Source organism: Pleurodeles waltl, chromosome 3_1 (assembly GCF_031143425.1).
Source record: "Pleurodeles waltl isolate 20211129_DDA chromosome 3_1, aPleWal1.hap1.20221129, whole genome shotgun sequence".
In the NCBI taxonomy this organism is placed as follows: Eukaryota; Metazoa; Chordata; class Amphibia; order Caudata; family Salamandridae; genus Pleurodeles; species Pleurodeles waltl.
This window is the reverse complement of record NC_090440.1, coordinates 1,148,131,591-1,148,156,446: the sequence shown is the minus strand read 5'-3', so window position 1 is coordinate 1,148,156,446 and position 24,856 is coordinate 1,148,131,591.

Genomic DNA, 24,856 nt, shown 5'->3' with positions numbered 1-24,856 from the left:
GATCCTGGTATCCAGTCACTGGCCGAATATGATAGAGACCGTACAGTGGGGGGCCTTCTGGAACCTTCTGTATCTATCTCTTGTATTTGTGTCACTGTCCGTTCTAGCATTGCCGGTTTTATATTTGTCTTTGTATAGCAGAAAACACGCCATAAAGATAAAATAGCTTCCTTCTTCTTTCTCTTTTTCTTCTGATATTTAGATTTATTATGAGTCAATGTATGTTCAATTATGTCCTCAGTAAATGTTCCTTCCTTAGACCATGGCTGAGCATAGTCTTTGGTGTCTCTGTACCATTGCTTACAATATTTCTGAATTTTCTTTTTGTCAGACGTAAATGTTTTTATCATATGTTCCAAGGGAGCATCCTTGATTTCTACCCCGGGACATACACTTCCTATACACCTATATGCTCTTTATTTCTACCTCCTTCTCGTGTCACTTATACTACTATGCATGCTTTTTACCTATAGCAGTAGCCTATAATACTTCTTCTATTTCAATGTCAGGTGTGTGCATTTATAGGGGACCAAATAGGTTACTACCTAACATAATACAGGCCACATCTTATTATGAATTAGCATTCTCTATGACCGCACTTAGAAACCTAATGTCCCTTTCTACATTTAAAACCCCTGAATCATACAAATCTGTGAAAAATGCATCTAGGAGAGCCTCTAGCACAATAACTTCCTTCGTTATTATGTGAAACCGAGGAGTGTCACACAGACACAGGGGTTGGCCATGAGCCCATTCAAATGTTAAAACTAAATCGAGGGTTTCTTCTTCTTGCCACAGGGAATTATCAGTCTCACTCATGAGAGTATTTATTTATCTCCAATAATTTTAATATTCTCTATTTTAATTTCTCGGGCTTTATTTATTTTGACGTTTTCTCCCTCCCCGGGCACTTCAAGTTTTCCCCCGGGGATATCAAATATACGACAGAGATCTCGCACTCTCTCTTCCTCACTGATTTCAGATTGTATGACCACTGGTGAGAATCTTTGGTTTTTTTCTCTACAATTTGCCCACTATGATTATGGAAAATCACAGTCTTTTCATCATTTGCATTACACGTTAATAATATCACACATTTTCATTATCATCTTTACACTTTTCAACTTTTCAACACAAAGTCTGACTGTGCTCTAGATAAAGTCACTTAACACCGACCACTTGGTCGTCCCTCTACACCTTGTCTTACTTTTACACATTACCTGTCTCACCCATTCTCTACTGTCATCCTTCGGACCTAGCCGGGCTACCTAACAGACACTAACTGTCCCTTCCAGGAACTGTTTCCTAGGTTATCCACTAATACACCTAGTGTGTCTTCCAGGGCTATTCCCTAGGTTATCCACAAATACACCTAGTCTGTCTTCCAGGGCTATTCCCTAGGTTATCCACAAATATAACTACTGTATCGTCTAGGAGCTACTCTCCTAAGATCCCGCTAATATACTTAAGGTGCTTTCTAGGAGCTACTCTCCTAGGTAATACACCTAATGTGTCTTCCAGGGGTTGTCCCCTGGGTTATCCACTAATACTCATTATCTCCTTTCTATTACAAAAGGGAATCCCCACCAGCTAGTCTTCCAGCCTGACCGGGGTACCACATTTAATTTCTACATCAACATTATATTTAAACAAACCCACACAAGTCCTGCATGCATTTACTTACCCATACTACAATTACCACAGAATTATGCACTTTCATCTATCACAGTTTGAAGCCAGACCCCTCCTCACCCTTTAGGACAGCAGCCTCTGGAACCTCGTTTGTCCGCTCGAAGAGACAGGTGTAATCCTCACCTGGTATGCACGCAGTATTCTGTTCAAGCGTCACAGGTGATGTCTCCTTTGGCTGCTGGTCCAGGGATTTGAGGAAGTAGTAGGCTCCTGGCTGCCACTCGCCAAAATGGAGTTGAATTTCTTATCAATAATAAAGAATTGACACAATTCTAGTAATAATTGAGTATTTATAAGCAAAATAAAATACGACTGGGAGTACAGTACAGTTCTGCAACTGAAGCTACACTTAACTCAGCTCCTACACACAGTGATTTTTATACACTTGGTGGGCACTTAAAATCCAGCTCCTTCACAACACTTATAACTAACAAAACAATAATTCTTTAAACGCTATCTGACTGCTTGTTACAAAAATACATTCATGGCAAGTATATTACGTACATATTATCTAACATACACAATGCCCTGTGACCTCCATCAATATGTCCTCCCTACACGTCTACAAGTCTCTGAAGTTTTACGGCCTGTCTCCTCCTTTCTGCCAGCCTTGAAACACAAACATCTAACGCCGTGTCTCCCTTTCAAGTCTGTCATGATTTACCTTTCTCCTTTCCTGACATCAGAAAGTAGCTCAGACTCTCCCTTGTGTGTGTCCGTCCTTCTAAGTTATCTGTGGTATGCTAAGCTGGATCGTAACTGCTTTACCCTACACCTGGCCTCTCTTCTCATTCTCCTTTCTGTCTCTACGTTCCTTTTGACCATTATGTTCAAACCGAGGCCTATACTTTTCTCGTATAATATAGACTTCTGCACGTTTGTTTTCTGATTTATGTGTTGACCAGATTAGGCCCTCTGCAGTTTTCTTAAGGCCTATTACACACCATTGGAGGCTTAGTACAGCATCAACTGTAGGTGTTTTCCTTTTTGACTGAGTGATTACGTAGATTCATGTATTGATACATGTGCAGAATTTATCAGATTGCACATGCTTCCGTGCAATGACCAATGGGGAAACCAACAGTGCTGGACCATCACCCCTCTTGATGTAAACTTTCTCCAACCTATGGAGAACTTTTACTTTGTAGTGCACATGGAATGCCACTGTTCTGTGTCTCATTGTCACTGGCTCTCAATAAAATGTCTCATCACAGTGAGCTTGATTACATATACCCTGGTGTAAGGGATGTTGAGTCTGTTCTCCGGAGTAATTATAACGTGATCCTGCTAACTTCAGGGAAATAAATAGGGATCGAACACTGATAGTCCCCAGAGGAATTACAAGGTAAATCAATAAATCTTGATTGGATTCCCCTGCTAATTCCTCATTCCTCCCAAAAGGTTGCCCCTGATTTCAGCAGCCAAAATCTTTGTGGAAAGTACAAAGGGTCCCCTGTAACTCAGCAGACCTTTTAATTCCAGTTGGGGATAGTAACAGTGATGTAGAATCTGGGGATGCCCAGAGCAGCTGGAGTCTGATTTCTAATCCTATGATTCAAGGGTTAAATTCAATGCACCAACATTGAAATAGAAAGCTGGTTGGACCACAGCCCTAACACAAGCCCACTGTACAATCCTGAGCAAGTCGTGTTTTCAGGCTAGTACCAGTCCATCTATATGAGTACAGGGACAAAGTGGCAACACAAACAATCATTAGTTTTTGAATAACACATTCAAAGATAGCAATAAGAAACAGGGACATGTAGTTTAAAATGTTTATTTTAAAGTCATCAGTTTAGTGCATAACATATGTGCAGTAACCATACAGAATGCATAACTAAAAGTGGTAAGTATATAACGGTCAGCAAAAACAAGATAAATATTTCTAGTATTATTAGCAGGTTTCTGCTATCCTAGCACCCAAACGCTATTTCTTGGCACTATGCTAAATCTTAGCTAAACATTAAATAGCAAGACCTGCCTCGCAAGTTTCTTAGGATGGATCACACAGTATACCATTGAATATGGATCTAGCTGTTCCTCATCAGGAGCAGGATATGTATTCTTGGTGAAGGACACTTTCTACACGGCTTCTGGATTCAACTCTCTGACTAAGAACTGTGACTAAGGGTAATGTATTCAGCAGTCTGGGGTGACCTCCGACAATAGTTCTGGTGTGAAAGCCTCTCCTAATCAACGGTTGAATCCTGGGGTCTATATATCATTTGAACACTAAATGAATTTCATAATTACAAAACAAAACAGGGTTTGGAGACAGTGAACCTTCTCCAAGTCTAAACTAACATGGCACAAAATGTGTCTGTTCTATTCACATTTTAATGTTAAGCCTCCCTCTTTGTAAACAATAAGCTTACACTGTAAAGGGCCATCTTGTAATGGCTACACCCATAAAAAAAAAAAAAACATGTCAGCTTACAAGGTTGTTGGCTAGGACGATGTCATTACTTATGTGTGGTTTTGAAGAACTTCACACTTTCTAATACAGATAAAAAAAAATCTAACCACATTCGAGGAATGAAAACAATCTTCCTGAATGAGAACTGTTACAGTGTTCACCACAACAACAGGATTATCAGCCTGACCAGGAATTAGGGACCTTCCTTGAGGTAGCTTGCATCTTTTAAACAGTCCATCCGTAAAAATAGGCACTTGTACTCGTCCATGAGTCCATTAAACCAGTACAGGTTTGGGAATAGTTGATGATTTGGAGCTGTGCTACTACTTTACGACTAAGAAGCATGCCTTTAATTTGCTTTGCTTTTATGAACCATATGTCAGCTTTTACATGGATAGTTTTCTAGATGATCACTGCAAAGAAACTTGCTGCTAAATGTAATAATAATGTACCTCCAAACACACATTTTAAAGCATATAGCTAGGAGAGTTTCGGGTAAAGGGTGCTGAACTGCTCATGAGACATTACTTCCTCAGTTGTACCTCTGCCAATGAAAGGAGTGATAGATTCGAATTACCTGGAAATTCTGCATTTTGGGTGTAGTCTTCTTCACTGCATTGCTTCATGTATATCACAGGGATATCACATCCCAGTTTTTCTTCATCCATGTCATAAAAAACAAGTTACTTACTTGTAAACTGTGATTCTCCAATATTGAATCTTTCATAGATTCACATGCTTGAATCTTTCCCATAGTCATGGTGGGAGTCCCACAGTAATAATTATAAGTAGTGCATACAGAAGCACTGAAAGCAATATTAAAAATCAAGTGACGTTAACCAATTCACATTGTTTTGTTGGAACCAAAACTCAGCCAAACAGAGTGCAGCTCCCTGATCACTCTTGCCTTGCAAGGCCACCATAGCTCAAATTTCAAGCATACATGTAATACAAATGAAAGGATATAGATGTCTAGATGTGGTGAAGTCTCCAGGGGAGGAGCAAAGGTTGCATGTGAATCTATGAAAGGTATCAATACTGGAGTACCACCATGTACAGGTAAGGAACTTGTTTTTTCTCCACTATTGAATCCTTCATAGATTCACATCCTTGAATCTGAGTAGCTAGCAGTAATTACCAAGAAAGAGGAGGTGGGCAGAGAGAACCACTCATAAGTATATAGTATTCATAAACATAGACAGTAAAACATTATTGCAAAAATGTGTGGAGCACATATGTATATCATGTTGCATTTCATAAATTGTATATCTATATCTTTATTTATTTATATATATATATATATATATATATATATATATATATACCCATATATATATATATTCACATAAAACAACAAAGGGATGTTATAATTGGGTTCTGAACTTACTCGCACAAAACCATTGAAATTCAAATTCAGCACTTATAGTTATGGTTAACTGAAGTAATAATTATTCATGCCATAGGGTAACTATAACTTTCACCCTTGCCATACAGTTTTTCTTCTCAATAATTTTCTGCATATATTACATTAATATTATCAATGATGTTATAAAATATGTCATGAGTGTTGTAATATGTGGAGTAATTAGCGGTGCATGGCAAGGGTGCCAGTTATAGTTACCTTAGGCCCTGCTGCTTACCCCCTACAAGCACCAATTCCCACACCACGCAGGCCTTCGGCCTTAAGCAGCAGGGACAGGCCACATGGTCAACCCCCTTTAAGCTCCGAACTCCACACCATGCACAGCCTTTGGCTGTGCGTGGCTGTGGTTGGCCACAAGCCCGGCAGCCTATCCCCTATTAGCAACTAACACCAAGCCACACAAAGCCTTTGGCTGTGCATGGCAGAGGTTGGCGAAGGGCCTGGCCTTTGACCAGGCCCTGCGGACAACTCCGCAAAAGCACCAACTGTAGAGCCATGCACAGCCTTCTCTATTCACAAATAAAAAGAAAAGGGGGGGGGCGACAGATATTTCTTGCCTTGGTCCTGGGGTCCCCTGATACCCCAGCAGGGCCAAAAAGTATTTTTTTAAAACATTTCCAGCAAAATCCACATGTGGATCTGCGGATATTGTCGAAAACCCCATAGCCCCAGGGACCACCACCTCCCTGAGATCATACTTAATATATACCACCACTTCCTTGGGACTACTTTAAATAAATTGTTGGGGAGCCACAGGGACCTCCCAATGGCTACATTTAATACATATATGGAAGTTTGCATGGACCCCTCCGGGGACCACCACCTCCTCAAGGCTACTTTAAGTAAATTGTTGGGGGGGAGCACATGGTCGCCAATGGCCCCAGGGAACACCACCTCCCGGGGACAAAACATGAAAAATATCTTGGGGGGCCACACAGACCCCCTAGGCCCTGGGGATCACCACCTCCCCAGGGACATTTTTTGTTTTAAAATTGGAGGGGGGGGGGCTGCACAGCACCCCTCCCTAAGTTGATTTTCAGCCCCAGGGACCCCATCCCCCAGGGCCTGGCTACGTCCTAGTGGGTGCCCTGGACCCACCCAGGCCAACTCCATATTTTGTACATTTCTATGGCCTGGGGATGTGGTGGTCTCCAGAGCGAGGGGGTCCAAAACAATATATATTATGTAGCCTCAGGAAGGTGGTGGTTACTTGGAGGTGGTCTGCACGGGCCGGCAATATATTTAGAAATGTTGCCATTGGTGAGGTGGTGGTCCCCAGAGACCGGGGGTCCACATGCCCCCCTCCTAACTATTTTAATTTGTTGCCCTGGGGAGGTGATGTTGGCCGGGGGTCCACCTGACCCTTTGTTTCTTCATTGATAATAGCTCCTGGGAGCTGGGGGTCCTTGGAGCTTCTAAAATGTATATTTACATTCCACATTCTCCCGGACATGGCCCACCCAGGGGCAAAATGGCTTTGAAGTGTGGGATACCCTGTTTTTTTTATTTTTTTATTCTTGCCAAAATCTCCAGATTTACTTACTGATTTATTTTTTAACTTTTTATCCCTGGTGAGGTTCCAGGGGGACCCAGACCCAAGGCAAGGGGGTTAGGGTATACCTACCCTGCCCCCTTTTCTATTTTTTGCTTTTTTGGGGGGATTTGGCTGAAGCCGCGTCCCAAAGTGGCTGCCAGCTCTTTCTGGTTGAAGTGTTGTCAGACAATCAGTTTTCAGCAGGAAATCTCCAGGATCTGCGGCTCCAGATATCTATATTTTGTTCTCTTTGATATCCTGAAAACTACTGAACAGATTTACACTAAAAAGCGTGATCTGACGACCAAAAGTTACCTTTCTGCCAAACTTGGTGTAATTCTGTCCAGCGGTTTGGGCTGCAGCCTTGTCTAAAGTCTCTATGGGAATTAACATGAGAAATGCATTTTTTTGACCCCCCCCTTTTCTCAGCCCATGCTTGACGAATCCCCCTATAACTTTTCATGAACAACAAGACTCAACTTGACACTTTTTTAGGAAAACGTCATGAAGATTCCTCAAACGGCGCCAAAGATATAGCCAAGTAAAACGCTTTCTTCTATGGAAACTAGGTCCTAACTATAACTACCTACTGGCAACCCTCAGTAGGTAATACACACACACATACATATATATATGTTACAGGGATCTTACAGTTAGGCCCACATTTTAAACATACAAAACCATAGAAACTCACCAGTTACCTTAAGTTACTATAACTCGTGCAATAGGGTAACTATATCTCGCACCCTTGCCATGCACAGGTATGTGATCAATAATTTTACTGCAGATGTTAGTCACTTCATCAATGATGTTATCAAAGATGTCATGAGTGCCGTAATTTGTGGCGTAATTAGCAGTGCATGGCGAGGGTGCGAGTTATAGTTAACTTAGGGCACGAGATATAGTTACTTGAGGTAACTCTATAGCTGATGAATTTCTATGGTTCTGCTTGTTTAAAATGTGAGCCTAACTATAACATCCCTGTAGCATACAAGTTACCTACCTTCGGTAATGATATATCTGATAGAGACTTATTCTAGTTGCAGATTCCTTACCTTTTGAATTCCCCCAGGCGTCAGACTGGAGCTAGAGACTTTTTCTTCGTGCAGTACTTCTGCACGCCGTCAGGTGGCATCGGTCGACTCCGTGGGCATCGTGGTGTTGTGTTCGCTGTGATGATGTGGCGGTTGTATATAGGCGGCTCCCCGGCACGCTGACGTCAGTTTCCTTCACACCTTTCCACGCCAGAAGTGCGGAGCCATGAAGAACACTGATAGTGGTGTGCCAAAGCTAGGGCCCTTTAAGGAAAGTTCCTGCCGCTAGAAATCAGTTCACAGAGTGGGGAGGATGGGCGGGTCGGTAAGGAATCTGCAACTATAATACGTCTCTACCAGATATATTGTTACCAAAGGTAAGTAACTTGTACATCTGATAGAGACTTCTAGTTGCGGATTCCTTACTTTTTGAATAGATACCCAAGCAATACCATCCCAGCGCTGGGCTATGATCCAAGATCACACCAGGAAGTCCTGCTCGAACGAGCAACCAAAGTAGCCGTCCCTACAGATCTGACTGTCCAGGCAGTAGTGCTTGGTGAACGTGTGCAGGGATGCCCACATGGCTGCCTGACAGATATCCAGGACTGGAACACCTTGTGATAATGCTGTGATAGCTGCAGTTGCTCTAGTTGAGTGAGCTCACAAACCCTCAGGGGGTTGCTTCTTTGCCAAAGCATAGCACATGTTGATGAATAGGAGGACCCATCGTGAAATGGTTCTCTTTTGCACCGCCTTCCCTTTCTTCACTCCCACATATCCCACAAAGAGTTGATCATCCACCCAGAAGTATTTAGTACGATCAAGGTAGAACACCAATGCTCTTTTTGGGTCCAGGCGATGGAGTCTCTCCTCCTCACGTGAGGGATGTGGGGGTGGGTAAAAAGTAGGCAAGGTGATGGATTGACCTACATAGAAAGGTGTTACCACTTAAGGGAGAAAGGAAGCCCTAGTGCGGAATACCACTTTGTCAGGATGTACTGCCAGAAAAGGTGGTTTAGATGACAGAGCTTGGAGCTCACTTAACCTGCGAGCAGAGGTAATGGAAACCAAGAAGGCAGTCTTGATAGTTAGGAGCCATAAAGGGCAGCTATGAAGCGGCTCAAATAGAATGCACATAAGGTATGTGGGGATTAAATTTAAATCCCATTGGGGCATGATAAATGGGATAGGTGGGAAGAGATGTGGGAGGTCTCTGAGAAACCTCCCTACACTGGGAGATTTGAAAAAAAGAAGGTTGGTCAGGTAGTCTCAGGAAGGCAGAGATAGCACAAAGATAGCTCTTGAGGGTGCCCAAGGCAGAGCCCTGTTGAAGTGAGCGAACAAAGAGAACTTCAGAAAGAGGTGTAAAGAGAGGATCGATAGATTTGTCAGTACACCATGCCACAAATTGTTTCCAACGACAGACGTATACCGTTTTGGTGGAGGGACGCCTAGCTGCCAAGATGACGTTACAGACTGTTGCCGCTCAATCTCCACACAAGGAGGCAGAGAGGTTTAGGTGGATGACCCTCCCCTGCTGCTGCAACAGAAGATCCTCCTGAATGGGCAGTCTGATCGGAGAAGCTATGGCCATGCCCAAGAGCTCGGGATACCAGACTTCGTGCCCAGTCTGGACACACCAGAATAACTTGGGCCCGGTCTTGCCTGATCTTCTTCAGATCTCTGGAAGTGGTACGGGCAGAAAGACGTACAGGCGTATAGGAGGCCTGACGAAAGGCGTCGCCGAGCGAGTGCCACCTTGGAAACTCCAACACGCAAAACAGCTCACATTGCGTGTTCTCTATGGAGGCGAAAAGATCGAACCAAGACTCTCCTCACTTCTGAAAGAGACCTTGCGTCACCTCCGGATGGAGACGCCATTCATGATCGGCTATGCATCCTCTGCTGAGTTTGCCTGCTCTGGCGTTCAGGGAGCTCGCCAGAAGTTGAACCACCAGGGAAATGTCCTGATGTTCCAGCGGAGACGAAGGTCCTCTTGACAAAGAGTCCATGACCCCACTCCACCTTGTTTGTTGCAGTACCACATGGCGGTGGTGTTGTCCGTGAACACTTGCACTGCTTTCCCTTTGAGAGAGGAAAGAAATGCTTTCAATGCTAGCTGAATCGCATGGAGCTTCAACAGATTGGTATGAAGCCCGGATTCCCCCGGAAACCAGAGACCGCTGATCTCTGCCTCTCCCATGTGGCCGTCCATCCCAGGAGTGACGCATATGTCACTACTGTGAGGTTTGGTTGGGGAAAGGAGAGGGATCTTCCCTTGACCCAATCTTGATTCATTAGCCACCACTGAAGATCTTTTGCAGTTCCTTCCGAGATCTAGACTTTGTCTGAGAGTCTGCCCTGATGCTGCGCCCAATGGAACTTTAGGTCCCACTGCAGGGCCCGCATATGCCATCTGGCCTTTTGAATCAGCAGGATGCAGGAGGCCATGAGGCCCAGCAGCCTCAGAGTCATTCTCATCGAAATCCAGGACAGAGGCTGAAATATCGGTATCATAGCCCAAATATCCTGGACTCGCTTTTCAAGAGGATAAGCCCCAAACTGCACTGTGTCCAAGACAGCTCCTATGAAAGCGAGCATCTGAGAAGGAGGCAGGTGTGACTTCAGCATGTTTATAGTGAACCCCAGAGAATGCAAGAGGTTTGCCATAGTCTGGAGGTGGGAGATGGCTTTCTGGGGCATATCTGCCTTCAAAAGCCAGTCGTCGAGGTAGGGGATGACTGGGACCCCTAAGCTGCGCAGATGAGCGGCAACCACTACCATCAACTTTGAGAACACTTCAGGGGCGCTGATAAGGCCAAAGGGGAGCATGGTGAACTGAAAGTGCTCGTTCCCTATCACAAACCTTAGGTACTGTCTGTGGGCCGGCAAGACGGGGATGTGGAAGTATGAGTCCTGCAAGTCCAACGATACCATCCAGTCTCCAGGGCAGATAAGAGCTGAGCCAATGTCAGCATCTTGAACTTCTCCTTTTTGAGGAAGAGATTGAGGGACAGAAGATCTAAGATAAGACAAAGGCCCTTGTCCTTCTTTGGCACCAGAAAGTAGCGGGAATAACAACCACAACTTACTTCTGATGCAGGGACCCTCTCTATAGCTCCTTTGGCCAAAACAGCTTTGACTTCCTCGCGGAGAAGTGCCATGTGATCCTCTGATATGAGGTGGAGAAGACTCGAAAGGGAAGGAGGGGCCCTTCCGAACAATCTGGAGGACCCACCTGTCCGTGGTAATGGATTTCCAGTGGGGCAGATGATAGCGAATCCTCCCTCCAAATGTTTCCAGGTGTTCCGATGGACTAGGAAGGTTTGGAGACCAAGGAGGAGGGGGTGGGGGTGGACTGGGTGACCCACTGGCTCCCTAATCCCTGAGTTCGTGGGATCCCACATCCCCGGCTACGCAGGGGCTGTACAGCATACGCGGGTCGATGGCTCGGTGGAAAAGGATGCAGTTGGATGCCCCTTCCAAAGCTATGAAAGGGGCAGGAGGCAGACTGCTGGGGTCTAGGGGCAGGTGCGAGGCCAAGGGACTGGGCAGTGGCTTGGGAATCCTTAAAGCACTCGAGCGCTGAGTCCACCTTGTCTCCGAAGAGATGGGTGCCATCAAAGGGCATGCCCATCAATGTTTGCTGGACATCCCCTGAGAAGCCAGATGTTCTCAGCCAGGCATGATGTCTTAGTGCCACCATCGATGAACCGATCTGCCTAGAGAGTCGGTCGTATCCAGTCCACAGCGGATGATGAACTTGGTTGTATCTCTCCTATCTGCGAGTGCTTGTGAGAGAACAGTCCTGGTCTCCTCCTGAAATGTAGGCAGCACTTGGGGGACCGTATCTCAGAGAGTATGGGAATAGCAGCACAAAAGGCATGCGGTGTTCACCAACCACAGCTCTAAACTGGCAGAAGAAAACATTTTCTTCCCCTATTTATCCAGTCTTTTTGATTCCCTCTCCAGGGGGTGTCAGGGAATGCGCCAGAGGAAGAAGAAGCCTGGATCACAAGGCTCTCAGGCGTGGGTGTTGGGCGAGGAATTTCGGGTCTGTTGGTGCAGGCAGATGGCAGCAGGTAATCGTACTCTTCACAAGATCCCTTGTGCAGGGTCTTGACCAAGTACCCAAAAGGATGTCCATCAGTGCCTCATTAAAGGGAAGAAGGGGTTCTGATGTGGGAGACCCCGGCTGAAGCACGTCGGTTAGGATGTTCAGCCTAACCTCCACAGAAGGTAGCTTAAAGTCCAAGACCTCAGCTGCCCTTCTCACCACCACAGAGTATGTGGTGCCCTCCTCCGTAGCCATCTTAGGAGGAGAGAGCATACCAGTGTGAGGGGAGGTGTCTAGACTACTGGCATTACCCAAATCTTGCACTTTAGGGGTCAAGCTGGTATTCTACAGGGTCCCACAAGTGGCCCCTCTAAACTCTCCCCGTATCCACACCCGTAAGTATAAGGGTCTGGATCAACGATGGGCCCAGGAGAGCCCATTGAGAACAGAATCGGCATCGAGCGACATTGTTCCGGCTCTGGGTCTCAGGTATGAGAATAGGATTGATGTTGATTGTGGGCACAACCGATGTCGGGAGGGTCAACGTCTGACCCGACGCCGGGTAAGATCGCTGTAGCTCGGGCGGATCTGAGATTGGATCCGGGGGAGCCCACCGGAGCTGTGGCCAAAGCTGACGACTTCGAACCTGACAGGGCCCTCACCCACTCAGCTGTGCCCGAGGGCGCCGAAGGTGGGTCAGTCTGCCCAAAAATGAGGAGCATTGTCTCATAAAACTCTTTTAGCTGGGCAGGGGTGGCTCCGGCTCCCGGGAAGTTAGGGAAGCGCAGGCAGACCCAGATGAAGGCTTAGAGAACGGAGGCATAGAGTGTTGACGCTCTTCCCTCACTGCATCGTCCAAGCGACGGGGTGAAGTCGAAGAACGTTTGTTCTTCTTCAACTTCTTTTTCTTATAACCTAAATGTCCCGATTACCTTGAGGACGGAGAGTGGTGGTGACTCCGCAACCGGTCTTGAAACCTTCCTCTCAAACGAGACCGTGAGCACCACAGAGTCGAGTGTTGGGCCACCATTAGCTTTAGGGACCGCTTCCTCAAAGCTTTTGTGTTCATAGCCCAACATTCAGAGCACGACTTTGGGTCATGATTGCGCTGCAGGCACAAAAGACACATGAGGTGCAGATACGTCACCGACATCATTCGGTGACAGGAGTCGCAGGGCCTAAAACCGGTCTTGCAGGACATTCCTCGATGCATCCACGACCTCGTCAAAATTGTTCAACAAAAATTTCGTAGTTGTCAGAAAATGACTGAGGTAGCTCCTCTCCGGACCTGCGCGTAGGGTGGTGCGGAAAAAAAAGAACTGACATCAGTGTGCCTACATACGACCACAATGTCATCACAGCGAACACAATGCCACTGATGCCCGCGGAGTCGACCGACGCCACCTGACGGCACGTAGAGGTACTGGTCAAAGAGAAATTCTTCAGATCCAGCCTGACGCCTTGGAGAATTTAAAAGGTAAGGAATCTGCAGCTAGAAGTCTCTATCAGATCTTTGGTTTGTCAGTGAATTTCTATGGTTTATTTAACGTATAGTAATTTTCATTACTATACATTAATCCAACCACCGCCACACACGGCCTTTGGCCTTGGGTCTCTCCCATGTTATAAAACCATTTTTGCCCTGGTGGTGGAGGTCCCCAAGGCGCGGGGGGCTAGGGGCCCCCCCTATTAAAAAGAAAAGAGTTACCCAGGGAACTGGCCCACCCGGAGGCTTATTTAAAAACAAGCGCGGAACCTCGTGCTTTTGTTTTTTTTTATTTAACCGTGGATTTGTGACCCCGTCGCGAATTTGAGGTAAAAAAACAATTTCAATGCTGTCTAGACCTGGGAAGGGGGGTTCCCTTTGGGTCTCCAGCACCACAGCAAAGGGTCAGGGTGTTCCCACCCTGGCCCCATTTTTTTTTTATTCTTTTTTTCTGGGACTTAGTTTCAGCCGAGACCCAAGATAGCTGGCAACACTTCCTTGTTGAAGTGTTGGCAGACAATCAGATCTCAGCATGAGATCAGGATGGGTCGCAAATCCTTTGTGTCCCTAGGTATACACACTTGGATTTCCTTAAATTTCTCAAAAACTACTCAATTGATGTATATCAAATAACAACAAGCATTTGCACTTTTCTAACTACTACAGCATCTTGTAAGCGATATACATGCGCTAGCACATGCTAGCGCAGGCTAGACCCTAAAAAGGGCTCTGTTTGGACCAACAGCTACCTATCTGCTAAATTTGATGTAATTCCGTCCAGTTTTTTTTCCCCTATCGCAGTTCAATTTTTTCTATGGGAATTAAGATTGATACTGCTCTAAATTTCACCCTCCCTTTATCCTGACCCCCGCTTGATGGATCACCCCAAAACTTTCCAGACAGCAGCTCGCGTGACTGTCAAATATTTGGGGACATTTTTGGGAAAATTCGTCAAGAGGCACCAAAGATATAGGCAAGTAAAAAACAACTTTTTCTATTGTATTGAATCTAGGTCCTAACTACAACTACCTAGTGGGGTTACATATAGTAACATGGAAGTTGTGTGAAATGTTCAATAACAATGTAACATATGAAAACACATACTGATGCATAAAAGTCGAAATCTCACCTCATTGAAAGAGATGATGTAGAACCGTTTCACCAGCTGCTGTGTCATATGCTGAAATTGAGTCCAAACAGTAATGCTTGGTAAATGTATGCACATTAGACCAAGTTGCTGCTCTGCAACATCTGGTAAAGATACTTCCACCAACAATGCTGTAGAAGCACCCACACTTCTTGTAGGGTGTGCTTTGATGTTGTCAGTCAATGGTCAGTCTGTCATTGCTGTGACAGGAAGAAATGGCCTCTGAAACCAAGCGAGCTGTACTGCCCCTTGAAGTAACATATCCTTTCCTAGGATGGGAAAAGGCTATGAACAGCTGGTGACTTTATGAATGTATTTTTTCTTTCTATATAGAATTTTAGCTATCTTCTGACATCCAAAATATGCAAAGCCTCAGCAATGGTAGATGGGTCTTTGATAAAAGTTCTTAATCAATCAGGATTTATAAAGTGCGGCTAATCACCTAAAAGAGTATTGAGGAGCTTAAGACTATTGGCTCATTCAAATCAAGAGGTGGAACCTGCTGATTGGTCCTCAATATTACTCTGTTGTCTTTGAATTGTAAATAGGGATCCTTGATTGTAAAGGCTTGAATCTCACATATTCTTATGGCTGAAGTAAGATTTAGTAAAAGGGAAATTTTCAATGACAGATATTTCAATTCTGTCCCATGAATAGGTTTGAACAGGCTTTTCATCAATTGAGATAAAAACTCTGCAGAGACCTTTCATGAATTCCTTTATCAGTGTTATACCACACTCCATCTATGCCCTATATGGCTTCTGGTCTGCTAGTGTCTGGGATTAGCATAAAGGTTCAAGTCCAGTTTGCCACCTGCTGCTCAGTGCTTTGTTAGTAATGCCCCAAGTGCTTTGTTAATGATGGCCCCAAGATCAGCTCTGTTCCTATCACCTTCTCCCTTAGCACTAGTCATTACTATCAAAACATGACCCCCTAGACCAGTCCCTTCACAACATTCTAGGTAATGTATACACACCATAAGAATCCTTCCTATTCTCCACACCTTCCCCCATAGCCTATCTTCTTGGATAAACTGTTGCACCTGGTTTCGTTCCTCTTGTTGAGCTCCTGGGTCCTCCATGCCAAACACCCATTTTCCTCTACTTGGCTTTCCACCCCTTGCTGAAATCTCATGAGAATTCCTTTTCTTATGAAAATTGTTACTTGTGAATGCCTTATTTGAGATTGCCAATATTTGTCATTTTTCCCATGGAAAGTCCCAAAGTGGACAATCATTTGTGCTGTGAAGAGGACCAAAGAATCTTTGTTCACCTATCCCTTCCTTGTGATCCCCAAACCTCTTTTACCTTGGGTACAATCATCAGCACTCTTTGGAATACAGTGTGTTGAGGTTTGTTCCTAGAGGAACTGGTGGGATTATCTTTACTCCTGCAGATTCCTGCAATTCAGCTGAGTGTAATTGTGAAAATCAGTCTGTTGGACCAAAGGGAATCAATATTTCTCTTCCTACAGGAAGTTGAAAAGGCTACCAGATGGCCCTTAGTGAAAGCATGCACCAAACCTGATTGTGCTAGCTGTAGTAAATAAGGTAGAATTTTCTCTGGAGTAGATTGAAAAGGGTGTAAGTGGTTACATGAACACCAACAACAAAGTTTAGTCTATTTTATTTTATAGCATGTTTGTAGAGACTACTCTAGCGTTTTCCAAAATCTTGGTACATTCTTTAGCAATATTCAGAGGCAAAATCATTGTTATGAGGAGCCATGATGAGAAATTGAGTGCCGTTATCACTGGAAGAACTGCTTGTCCCATTCTCACTGTAAGGAGAGATGATGCCTGTCTAAACAGAATGTGTTGCTGTTCGGATAGGAGAAGAAGCTCTGTGAACCAATACTGTCTAGACCACCTTGGAGCTATTAGTGACAGACAAAATAGTTCCTTTTTCATTTTGTGCAGGACTCTGGGAACCAGAGGAAATGGAGGGAAAGAGTGGGCAAAAATTAGTCCAAGTGATTTGGAACATATCTCCCACAAAAGTGTTTCCGTGGAGACTAGTTTGCGAACAATCAACACTTTTTGTTCTGAGCTGTGGCAAACAGATTCAGATTTTTGTTATCTCATTTACAGAAGATTTCCCATAATTGTGACTGGCTCCATTCCTATTCATAGCATTCCTATGATGTTCTGTTTAAGGAATCTGCCCATTTGTTTTCTACCTTTGGAACATGGTCCACTTACAAGGAAATTTTGTTGAGAAGGACCCAATTCCAGATTTGCTGCCTGTGTGTCAATAGTATTTATGGCTTTGTTCGATCTTGGTGGTATTGTCTGTTCTTACCAGTACTTCAGAATTCTTTATTCTGGGAGGAAAAGACTAAAGTCCTAGAAACACTGCTTTCACATCCAAAGGTTGATGCACATGTTGGTATCTTGAGACCATTTGTCCTCAATTTCTAGGTCTTGCAAATGTGGTCACCACCCTTCTCATGAACCACTGGTCAACACTGAAAAATGAGGGCGAGAGTGAATGAGAACCAAGCCTGGGGAAATGTTGGCTTCTCTCTTTCACCATGCCATTGTTATCTTCATAGAGGATATAATTTTAAATAGGAACTTGAAAGATCCTTGCGTCTGAACCTACTGAGAATCTAGTTGTTCTTGCAGTGGTCTCATTTGTAGCCGACAACTTGGGATTAGTTGAATGAATACATGAAGACATTCATTCCCAACATGGACTTGAACATCCGGACAGAAGTAAACTTTTTCGTGATATAGATGAAACCAGATATATTATACACGCCTATTGTTTGGGACCCTGCATTGTGCCTTTCAGCTGCCTCCTCCTGGGGTGGGACTACGCCCCACAGCAGGAGTTGTTAGAACCAGGAGAGGGAAGGAGGAGACTTGGACTATAGAGCGCCTTACAAGAACAGTAGCACGGGACAGACCTTTTGTGTGGGTCCCTGCATTGTGCCTCTCAGCTGCCTATTGTTGGGGTGGGACCACTGCCCCCAACAGGCATTGTTAGACACAGGATAGGAGAGGAGGAGCCACACGCTATTAAGCGCCTCACAAAAACCACGGCGTGAACCATGCACGGGACTTGCCTGGGCATGCGCCGGGGCCAAGCCAGCTCATCTTCGCCAGCTATCACCCCGATAAGGCGGGGCTGGGTCCACCCTCTATCACATACCATCCTGCTCCTAGCTGAATCTGTGAGCAAGCAACTGTGACTGTTTTTATTTGGTGATTTTAGTTATATACTGGTTATAGCAAGAACAACCTAACATGGCCAAAGGAAGGCGTCAGACTTAATTAAATCCAGTGCCAAGAAAATGAAGAAACCTGTCAAGGGGACCGTCTCACCCAGCACTACTGATGGGAATAATTGTATGTTGGATGATATAGATAATTTAATCAAAGAGGTTGAATCTATTCTGAACACTGAACTACCGGGGACTGTAGAATTAGGTACTAAAGTGCCTGCTGTGTTAAAAAAAAGAGCAAGGGGAGTGGAGTCAGTAATCAGCGCTAATGTTACGTAGAGCAGAAATAAACAGGTTCAAGTATCTTTGTCCTCTGTAGAGAAGCCCCAGCTGTCTCTCAATATAATTGTTTTATCAAATGTTCCCTGCTCTAACCGTTATTCAGCACTTTCTGGGACAGTAAGCTTAAGCCAACCACGACCTCAAGACCAGTAGCGAGAGGCTAGTATTGCTAGCCCAGTTGACAGCGCAGACGCTACGAGCTATGTGCATGCAGACATGGCAACTTCATCAACAGCTGGAATGATTCTTTCAGATTTTTCATTAAACTAGACGATATTAAAGACCTGCTTTTAACTATAACCCATCATATCATGAAAGCTTCTCCACTGATTGGCACTTGTGATGTAGCTGTCAATGCCAACAAGGGATTCTAATGCTACTACATTAAGTATAAGTGATGCTGGGGCTGCTTTAGTGGCTAATGCTAAATCTTCATTGCCCATAGTACCTACGCAAGAGCCCCATTTGGTCTCCAAACCACCTTGTGCCCACATGAAGCCTCACCCAAATGGAGGGGTTTTCAACTCAAAAACTGCTGCAGAGGCACTCATATGTGGGTGGATCTAATTATGCCCGAGATGCAAATTTCACTAGCAGAGCTTGCCCTACTTGCAGAAAACCACAGGTTGCCTGGACTCACTCAAAGCCTTATCATTCTATTGATAAGAACTCATCGGCACTGGCACACCTAGGCTGGAGGCGTGCTCTCCCTAAATTTCAACTCAGATCCAAGTGTACAGTCTACTTGATATCTATTGTGATACTGAAAATTATGGACCCCTGTTATAAACATCGTCGTATCACAACGATTTTGGTATCAGCAGACCGAGAATGATTAGAATAGTATACACAAGCATTGTATTCATATTCAGGACAAGAAGTGACCTCAGTTGGCGCCCAACGTGGGGCGATTTCAGCGGTACCGGTCCAAGCCAGAGGTTCGTGAGGAGCTTCGTGTGAAAATTCTGGAGGGAGGCCGCCACTTCATCGACCCCTGTATGTCGACGTGGTCCGAAAGTCTTTGCTGCGAGGTTCCCCGCTTTCCGACGGCTACGGAGGACTGCTGCCCTGACTATCGCCCTGTTTTGGACCCTTGATGATTTGGTAGAGCGAAACGATAAACGAGTCTTCTGGTGACGTCATCAATACCTCAGTTAAGTATAAGTGGAGCGTTTCCCAGTCCTTAGTTTGGTTCTTAGTTTGGTATCCCCTTGGGATCTTTGATTTGGAACTTGCAAGTACCAAAGCCGAGGGATTCGTGTATTCACGAGACTATCGTATTCAATAATCCTTTGAAGTTTGAAGCTAGACTGGAGAGCGAAGATGCCTGGTCTTAGCAGACATGGAAATTTGTTTTGTCTTGGTTATAATAGGGATTCCCGATTGGAGGACTTGTGTCCGGTTCCTCCGATTGGAACTCCAACCTATGAACTATATGTGAAACATGGCATAGGCCCCATCATATATAATGAAGTATGGATCCGATACACCAGGAAAGATGGTGTTTTAAAATGGCCCCAATATGGTAGTTTTGACACAGAGATTCAGGATAATCTGTAGGTTAAACTTTTTAAGAAGAAAGCCCGGCCGGCGATGTTTGACTCTTTCCGCCTATGGCGTAAGGAAGCCAAACAGAAGGAAATTATATTAGCAAAGAGAAATAAGACGGAAGAGGGTATCTCGATAATGCAAGCTGCCATGCAGTTTAAAGATGATGAAGAAGAACAGATGAATGAGCAGTTGCACAGGCAACGTAAAATGGTGACCGATAAATGTTATCCAGTTTTTCCGCTTCTTCAGCAAGATGCAGCCAAAGAACTTGAGAAAGATCCTTTAATGTCACACTTGTTGAGTTCGCCACCCCCTTATGCGCAGAATGCTACAGCACCTCCGCAACCTTTAGCTGTGCAACCTCCGGTTATTGTGCCTCAGGTTCTTCCACAGCCGCCAGCCCCTCTTCAGTTGGCTCCTACTACTATGGCGCAGCCCCTTCAAGGACCGCCGACTTCGCTACCTGCTCCATCTGTACCTCCTACAACTTTATGTACTACATCGACTGCCTCTTCTGGTGTTCTTCCTGATACTGCCTCTGAGTTTGCCTCTGCGTCTGCCTTGCCTCCCTCTGTTTTTCCTCCTGTTCTTTCATAAACTTCTCCTTCTGTCCGACAGAGAATGACAGATACTGTTGCCAGCCTTATATTTCCTCTCTTTGGGTCATCTGGTGTGACCCCAGATTCGGAGCGTAAGCAGTCGCGTAGTCAACTGCTAATTCTCGAGAGAGAGAAATGTTTGACCGTATGGCACGTAAATGGGTTGTTTACCCTTCAAGATACGATGTAGAGTCTGTTATGGATGTCTTCCGTCAATGGGAAGCACCGAAACAAAGATACGTTTTTGAGAAAATGTGTGCTTTCCTTTGTGAGGAATTGGAGGATAATGATTTGGAAACAAATCCGCCTGATTTGTGCCGTGTACGGTTTGAGTTTGCAAAGGGCACGATTGTGGGTTCCGATGTTGAGAAAGCAGTTGCGACGTTGTTGTCCTTTAGGAATAAGGATCCTTCTCAGTCATTGTTCGAACATGACTCCTCTGTTAAAAAAAAAGGTGCGACAGTACCCAATGAGAGAAGTCCCTCCGGTATGGAAGGACGCCGTTGAGGCTGATGTTGCTAATCAAATTGATGCTGTCCCAGCTCATTTTCAGCGTGTTTGGGTACATGTTCGGTGGAAGCGAGCTGAAGTTTTAGCCCTTAAGCAGACTCATGCATTATGAATTTAGCCGACATAGACATGTTATTTGGGAATGTTATTCCACAGCCTTTGTGGGGATTGAGTCGCCATACAGATCATGCGCAAGAGTTAGGTGACTCATGGGCTAATATTAGTGCTGCAAATGATAGACAAGTTGGTGGTGCCAAGCCTGAGCCTTTGGTAGCAGAACTGCCTGCTAGGATCATTACTTACATGAAGACTTTAATGCCTGCGATGCGTGTGAATTGGGATAAATTGTCTGCGTGTAAGCAGAAGAAAGATGAAACAGTGTCTGATTTCTTCACCAGGTTTGAGGAAACGTTTATCGACCACAGTGGTCAAGATATGAGTACAGAAGGTGGTCAACGGTTGTTCGTCGACAAGTTTGTGCACAATTTGCTTGCCGAGCTGTGTAAGAAATTGAAGGATTCAGAGAGTTCTTGGGCCGTTTCCTCTTCAGCACAAATATTGGCTACTGCACAGTACTACGAAAATAGGGATAAAGATGAGAAGGATAGAGCAGACAAGAAAACTAAAGAATTAAAGACAAAGGTTCTTTTACAACAGGCGTATCCGCCACGTGGTGGTCAGAGTAACTATCAGCAACCTCAACAGTTCCAGAGAAACTCGCAAAGGTTCGAGTTTTCTCAACCACGTGTTCCTGTAGGTCCCAATCAGTGTTCATATTGTAAAGAAGAGGGTCATTTCAAGTATAGTTGTCCTATTTTGTTACAGCGTACGAATGATGCTTCTGGCGCAAGAGGTCGAGGTGTTCAACAAGCTCCTAGAGGTAGAGGACGTGGAAGTTTCCCCAAGAACACGCGTTCCTTTCCGTCTCAAAACTCAATGAATAGCTTTGACCAGCAACATAACGCATCTGGTAGGACGGCTCAGTACTATGCTGACGACTACTATACAGAAGATGAGAACCTGGAAGGTAATAATTGCTAGGACAGCCATAGACGGAGAGAGGGAGTTTTTTTTTGTTCCAGTAGATCAGAATGGACCTTATGTTAAGGTGATTACATCAGGTGTGTCGGAGCCTTTTCTGTTGGATACTGGTGCTACAAAGAGTTCTATTATGCACTCAAAACTCCCTGGCGCACCTTTGTCTGGCGAGATGAATGATTCAGTAGGTTTTTCTGGCGCCCCGGTTAGGAAGCCGATTTCTAGTCCTATGTCCCTTTCTGTTGGACCTTGTGAATTGGAAGCACCCCTTATTCTGACAACAGGTTGTGGTGAAAACTTGTTAGGATTGGATTTGTTGAAAAGATTGTATGCGACATTATATTGTTCTCCTTCGGGAGTACAACTTACTCTGGGTAGGAAAATGGTCTCTCCAATGTATTTGTCGAAGGATAAACTTCCGACCGAATTGTCATTTCTTCCTGATATCATTTGGGCTACTGGTCCTAATGATGTGGGTCTTTTGGAAATACCGCCTTATGTTGTGACATTGAAAGCCAATGTTAAATTACCACGCATTCAACAATACAAGATCTCTAGTGAAGGTGAAAAGGCGTTGCTAGCGATCATTTATGATTTAATTGAAAAAGATGTAATTGAAGAGACAAGAGGCAACGTTTGTAATAGTCCTGTTCTGCCTGTTTTGAAACGTACTGACCCCTCTAAGCCACCTGTTTACAGGTTCGTGATTGATCTTAGAGAGGTAAATAAAATAGTTGTGCCACAGTTTCCAGTTGTTCCTGATATCACTGCCATATTAACTATGATTCCAGCTTCCGCCACCTGGTTCTCGGAGATTGACTTAAAGAATGCTTTCTTCAGCATCCTGATTGCTGAGGAGAGCAGGGATATTTTTGGCTTCAGTTTAGGAGGCCGAAGTTTCCGCTTCAAACGCGCTCCTCAAGGCTACTGTGAAAGTCCATCAATATATAGTCAGGCTTTAAAAACACAGCTTGATGCAATTGTTTTACCTGACGGCGCTACCCTTATTCAGTACATTGATGATTTGCTAGTCGCTACAGATACTGAAGAGATTTGTAAAGAAGCCACCTTGTTGTTGTTGCGTCATTTGTCTGATTTACATCACAAAGTGTCCCTTTCAAAACTGCAATATTGTCGACAAGAAGTGACCTACTTAGGTCATCTCTTATCGAAGGAGGGAAGGAAACTGACCTCAGAAAGAATTCAGGCAATTGCAAAATTGAGTGTGCCAAGGACACAGAGAGAAGTACGTGCTTTCTTGGGCATTACATCATACTGCAGACAATGGATACCGAATTTTTCTTTGCTGGCCAAACCTTTGGTAGCATTGACCTATAAAGATACACCGAATCCCGTTCCGTGGTCTGAAGATTGTCAGAAAAGTTTTTCAGAATTGCGTAATGCATTGTGTTCGGCTCCTGTGTTGGGTACCCCCGACTACAGTAAGCCCTTTACACTGTATGTCCATGAGAGAGAGGGTTGTGCATTGTCAGTGCTGACACAGTCTTTTGGAGACAAGCAGCGCCCATGCGCATATTTTTCGTCGACTTTGGATCCGGTAGCTAAAGCATTGCCGAGTTGCTTGAGAGCCACAGCGTCAGCAGCTGTTTCTATTCGACAGTCTGTGGGTTAGTGATGAATAATATGTTGATTGTGCTGGTTCCACATGCAGTGGACACGTTGTTAAACAGGACCAAGACACAGCATTTAACTAGTGCTCGATTGTCAGGTTACGAGTTGACACTGTTAGCGAGTCATGTGCACATAAAGAGGTGCAATACTTTGAATCCAGCCACGTTATTGCCGATTTCAGTAGAAACAGATGATGTTGAACAACATGATTGTTTTCTTAGGACAGAAGAAGAAACGAAAGGGAGAGTAGATCTTAAAGATACTCCTCTTGTAAAGTGTGATGGTACCTTATGGGTGGATGGTTCATGCTTCAAGCTTCCGAATGGTGATACGACTGCAGCATATGCTGTCACAACTTTGCATACAATTGTTGAAGCTCCACGTATACCACATAATTCAGCTCAAGCAGCAGAGCTGATTGCACTTACGAGAGCGTGTGCGTTATCGAAAGGAATGAAAGTGACCATATATACCGACAGCCAGTATGCGTTTGGTGTGGCCCATAGTTTTGGACGATTGTGGAAAGAACGTGGGTTCCTGACTTCGCATGGAACTAAAATTCAGCATGGTCAGTTGGTGAATGAGCTTCTTGAGTCACTGACCTTGCCATTACAAGTTGCGATTGTGAAATGCAGTGCACACAAGAAGGTTACTGATGATGTCGGTCGTGGCAATGCATTTGCTGACCAAATCGCAAAAGAAACAGCAAAAGATGTGATGAATCGAATGTATGTTGCAGGCCCCGCAAGATGGGTTGGTGACGTTGGAATGTTTGAAGATACGATAGAGGGTGTGAAGTCTCTTCAAGCTGAAGCTTCAGAGAAAGAGTTGAATGTGTGGAAAGAAAGTACGGGTAAATTGGATGAAAATGGTTGTTGGGTTGACTTGTCAGAACATCAGCGATGGTTGTTACCCGATGCGTATGTGCTTGCAGTGGTGACAATGGCTCATGGAATGGCCCATATCAGTGTGAAAGGGATTTGTAAGTTGTTGGCTCCAGTATGGCAAAATGCTGGAATTCCTAAATGTGCAGAGAATGTGGTCAAGAATTGCATGGTGTGTCTGAAATACAATCCTAGTAGGGGAACCCCAACTCCAGCTGGTCATTTTGAGCCTCCAACGTATCCGTTCGTGGTTTTGCAGCTAGATTTCATCCACATGGAAAGGTGCAACAATCTGAAATATGTACTCGTTGTTGTTTGTGCCTTTTCAAGATGGGTAGAAG